The following is a 5071-nucleotide window of genomic DNA, read 5'->3' as shown; positions in this document are numbered from 1 at the left end:
GGGGGGGGGGGGGGGGGGGGGGGGGGGGGGGGGGGGGGGGGGGGGGGGGGGGGGGGGGGGGGGGGGGGGGGGGGGGGGGGGGGGGGGGGGGGGGGGGAGAGAGAGAGAGAGAGAGAGAGAAAGAGAGAGAGAGAGAAACTCGAGCGTAGGTAACCAACAAACCTAATTACTAGGCTTTATTGATACTAAAAGGAAAAGTTCCCCTCATAAAATTTCTCTGAGCTTATTAGTTATTTAAATCAGCCCCAGGGCTGGCCGAGCGACGCCGCAGGCACCTTCTGTCGGCTCCTGGAGGTGAGCAGCCAGCGTCCGCGCCCTGTCCCACGCCCCTCGCAAGGTACTGGGCCAGGGGGCGAAGGCAGGCGCCACGAGCTGAGGTGAGCCATTTGGCAGGGGTGCCGGGCCTGGCACGCTTGGAGAACGCTCCCCGTGGCCTAGGGTAGGACAGCGGGTATAAGACTTTAGGCATAAACAGGTTACAGACAACAGTAACAATGTGCGCGAGCACGCCAAACGGCGCGGAGCGCGGGAGTTCGGTCGGGCGCCGCCAGGCACCGGCCCCTGCGACCAGGGCCGGAGCGCGCGTGTTCGCGCTGCGAGCCGGGCGTGGGACCGCTCAGGCGTCCAGGGCTTGCTCCTGTTCTGTGTGGGCCTGGGAGCTTTGTAATTGGGTGGACACCAGGTGAATTCACACCTTTCTGGGTCGTTGTCTCTTTCGGTAGCTGACAGTCCCACTGTGAGTGTGTGTGCACGGGGGTGGGTGGGGGGTGGGGGGATGATGGTGAACAGTTACATTTATTCCAAATAAGCCCCAACCTACCCAGTGAAGTCCTCTAAGCCCGACGTGGGGGCTGCCAAGTCGTGATGTGGCGCCGGGACAGCGCGGGGCGATGCCCAGCTCCGCCGGGCTTGGCTGCAGGGCCCAGAGGGAAAGCACCGACGGGTTAGAGAAAACTGAGCCCCGGGACGCCGCCATCACAGCCACCTGGGCCTCAGCTCGAGACCAAGGCTGAGAGGGTGTCCGAAGGGCTTCTTGAGACCGAGTGAAAAGGCGAAGCGCCAGCCCAGAAAACCCTCTAAGTTTTCCGCCGCTGCGGACGGGTTTGGACCGCGGGATAGACCGACTACCCACCCGCCTCGTCCTCGGTCTCAGTAAGTGCCTGGGACCATGGGTCCCGCATCAGGCTCTCTCGCCCTCTCGGGCGTGGTTCGAGACCAGCGCGGGCCCAGATCCACAACCCAGTCGGGAAACCGCTCGGGCTTGGGCCTCCTTGGACCCGGCTGTCTGAGCTCGCCCTCCCCTGCTAGGGGTGGGCGCGTATTTCGAGACGCAAGAGGTCCTGCTTGGAGTTTGGGGTGAGGATGGGGTGCTGTGGCGCAGACTTTCCAGGTGTACTTCTCATTACAAAGGGTTGGGGCAAACTTCGGGCGCTGCTGTTTTGCGCGCGCCGGCGCAGTTTTGCGTTGAATAGTCCGGCGATGCCCTGGGCCGGGGCCCTACACATCCCCCGCCGTATCCTTAACCCGAGGACAGGAGGCGACGCGGAAGGACTGGCTCCGGGACGCAGCGGGCAGAGCAGGCGCCGCAGGTTTCGGCCGCAGCCCACGCGGTGGCGCTATCGCAAGAGGACGCCTCAGCTCGGGGCCGGGACCCCAGCAGTGACCCGGGCTCGAGGGTGGCGCGATCTTGACTACGAGCCGAGGCCGCGGGGTTCTTCGCCAGCTTGGGCCCACGGCTTTCTGTTTCAATGAAGGTTGCACGGGATCGGAAGCGCGACTGCCGTCTCCAACCCCGGCCGTCCCGAGATGGGGGCAGGGAGGCAGCGGCAGCTCCTTTGGCGTTTCCTTTTCTTTCCCCCTTTTTCTTGTTAGCCCCGTCGTTTACAGTTGATTAATATAAATACAGTAGATTAGCGGGGCAGTCGTTCTCTTGCTGCACCGCTGCAGAAGGAGATCCACCTATTAAGCTCTCGACTCTGAAAAAGAGTGAAGGGACTCGAGAGCCCTGGGGGGGGGGGGGTTGCTGGGGGGCTTTGCCCTGTGTCGCGGTAGTAGTGCTCCGAGTCCGCAGGCCCTCCGTTTTCCTGGGCCTCCCAACCTGCGGGCGCGGAAGGGACATCCGAATCTTCCACCCAAGGAATCCCCCCAGCTCTGAAACGTCTCCTTACTTTCCTTCCCGGGGGCAGACAATGCCCACACCCGATACACACTTCCCGCACCTGGGACCCCAGGGCTGATGGCTCACCGCGGCAGCTCCTGAGCCCTTTCCGCGCACTGGGCCTCTGCACCGTCGGTTCCCCTAGACCACCGACTCTCCGGCCTCTGCCTAACGCGGACTAGGTGCCCACCACCCTTCCCCAATCAGACGTCTCCCTGGGGCGCATCTCTCTGTCCAGGCGCAGGGGCTCATTTGCGGACGGGAGGAGGAACCTTCACTGCTCCTACCTCGGGAGGCCCGACGGCTTCCTCACCGCTCCGCCCCGCCCAGGCTCCCTGAGCTGCCGGGGGAGCAAGGAGTAATGTATCTTTGCCTGGCGCGAGCCGGGATTTGTCTGGCTCCGATTCCGACAAGGAAGGCGTGCGGATAACGAAGTAAGTGTCCCCCGCCCCTGCGCTCCGGTCACTCCTCAGAAGCCCCGGAGCAGTCTGGGAAAAGGCTGGAGCCCACCCTGGTCGACCTGTCCTTCAAGGCGCATCCTCTTGGGGCATTCTGGCCCCTGGCTCTTGTCCTCTTGGCACATCCGATTTCCAATCTAAGCCCCGCGCCGCTATGCTGTTCACGAAAGTGTTGGTTGTCCAACTCCACCGACAGTCCACAGAGGAAATTGGCTTCAGAGCTGGCGTGGGCTTCATTTGAAAGAAATGATTCCCTCCCGCCCTCCTCCCGCCCCCAGCAGGGCAAACTCAGGGGAGGAGGCAGGCCCGCTTCGGTCCCTAGAAGCCGTCGAAGGCTTTTGACGCCGACAGTTTCCATAGTTTTCCCTGGGTGTCCCGGGGTGGAGGGAAAACGCAGCACAACTTTCAGGTGCTAAGAGCCAGAGCACTGCCGGGAGGGCCTCTTTGCCTGAGTGGCCGAACGTGAAAGCCAGGGAGCCTGGGGATGGATGCTGGGCCTGCAGCGGTCGGGATGGCCCCGCCAAGAGAGTCTAAGTCCCGCGCCAGGCATCCTGCACCCTACGTCCGGGCGGTCGGGCCTAGGTCGTCAGGAACGGGCATCCGGGAAGGAAGGATAACCAGGTTCCAGGGTCTGAACGGCAAAAACCTCAGTGTTGACAGAGGGACAGCAAGAAATGTTTTCATTAAAAGTGCAAGCCATAAGAAAAAGGAGAAGAAAGGCCTGATAAGAGGTAGGGAAAAAAGGGAAGATGGAAATAAAAAATCATGCACGTTTAAGCCCAGCGAAATGATCCGTTGATTTTAAAAATAACAAATCTCAGCGTGATTATGAAAGACAGGCGACCTTTGACTAAATGACATTAAAAAAAAAAAAAAACCTGGGGGTGGGAGAACGAAGGAGGGGGAGTTTAAGCAGATTCCCGACAAAAACGTCAGTGAGAAGCAAACTGAGGGATAAAAATGTCCCCCAAATGTGAACTTTATGTTTTGAGCACTGAAGCAAACTATCTCGTAGTCCGCAAAAATGCTATTTGGATCAAAGTATTAAAAAAAGACAAACGTAACTAAACCAATTATTTTCTTGAGTGTGATTCTGTTTAAAAAATGTTTGGAAATAATCCATTTAAGAAATACAAAACGAAACCAAACAAAAATGCTTGAATCATCATCAAATTTATTTGTTTCCTGTTTAAAAAGTAGAAAATCCCAGCAAAAGGTAAAAATGTTATTTAAAATATCTCTTATTGTAGAAATTAAACATGCTGGAAATAAACGCTTACTTCAGTTTAAATATGGTCAATACAAAATTTGTGCAGTAAGGCGTGTATGTAATTTGAAACAGAAGAGGCCTTTATAAGGGACAAAACTCAAGGAAAAAAAAAAAAAAAAACCCCACACCAGCATACATTGCAAAACTTCCTACAATTCTCCTTTTTCAAATCGAAAGAAACTTGTAAAATGTGTTACTAAACATAAATCTGAAAACATTCAAAATATGCTTCTGGTAATAATTCATTATATTTGACATTTTCCTTTATATTAAATGCAATTTAAAATAATTCAGCCTTTTTGTCCAAAATGACAGATTTTTTTCACTGTTAAATACGGACAAGAGGAAACTCCAATAGAGAGAAAAATCAATGAATTTAAAAGAGTGCAGAATCTGAAAACTAGCTGCAACACACATTTAATTTTACTTAATTGTATACTTTATTTAAATAGCCTTCTCAGGGATTTAATAATTTAGAATCAACAGTTCTCTTCAAAACATAATAAAATATTTACACTTTATAAAATATTAACCGATTAACAATACGGCTGTGTTATTTATAAGAGTGTAACTGAAGTACTGTAATCATGCTGTTGACACAAGCCTGTAAGGTTAGAGAAGTGCTCCTTAGCAAAATGTAAATGAAGATCTTCAGACAGTGGTGTTTATAAAATAGCTCATTAATGACTTAGGATTGAATCGCTCCAACCATTCGCATCATCAGATATAATAATAGTGACGAATCAGACAGGAAAGATCCTGGCTAAACCATTTGCATTTTTTCCCCCCAGAAGTACTGAAGTCCTAATACCACCAATTCTTCTAAGTTCCTGGACATTGATCCGGAGGAGGATTCCGCAGTTCCACACCAAGGTAAGGAAGGAAATAGCATTATTATCGTTGTTAAGCTATTAATAAGAAATATGTCTTTCCCCATTCTGAAAACGGACTGTTTGACAGTGATAGTTGGTTTTTGCAAAAACCCCTTCCTATTTCGACACTATATTACAGATTTTTAAAAGTTTCTCCATCAAACTTACAGTTTGTTTCTTTACAGCCAAACACCTTTTAGTTACCACCACGGGTTGATTTACTTGAGACACTGCCCCCACCGACTTCGAATTGTGCATTTTCTCTACCTCGTTTGACTGGGATGGGACGGGTGGGGGGTGGGGGAGTGGTGGT

At 53.0% G+C, this 5071-nt stretch overlaps 1 protein-coding gene across 1 annotated transcript in view; it reads left to right on the top strand.

Moving 5' to 3' along the window:
- The first annotated feature begins 3774 nt into the window (after window positions 1-3774).
- Window positions 3775-5071, top strand: part of SATB2 (SATB homeobox 2) — a 183514-nt gene continuing 182217 nt past the window's right edge. The window contains exon 1 of the mRNA XM_008564650.1: window positions 3775-4759. The gene's annotated coding sequence lies outside the window, so the exon portion shown is untranslated. The remainder of the gene's footprint in view (window positions 4760-5071) is intronic.

This window comes from Galeopterus variegatus, unplaced genomic scaffold (genome assembly GCF_000696425.1).
Source record: "Galeopterus variegatus unplaced genomic scaffold, G_variegatus-3.0.2 Scaffold189, whole genome shotgun sequence".
Taxonomy (NCBI): domain Eukaryota; kingdom Metazoa; phylum Chordata; class Mammalia; order Dermoptera; family Cynocephalidae; genus Galeopterus; species Galeopterus variegatus.
This window is presented reverse-complemented; position numbering and strand designations above follow the sequence as displayed.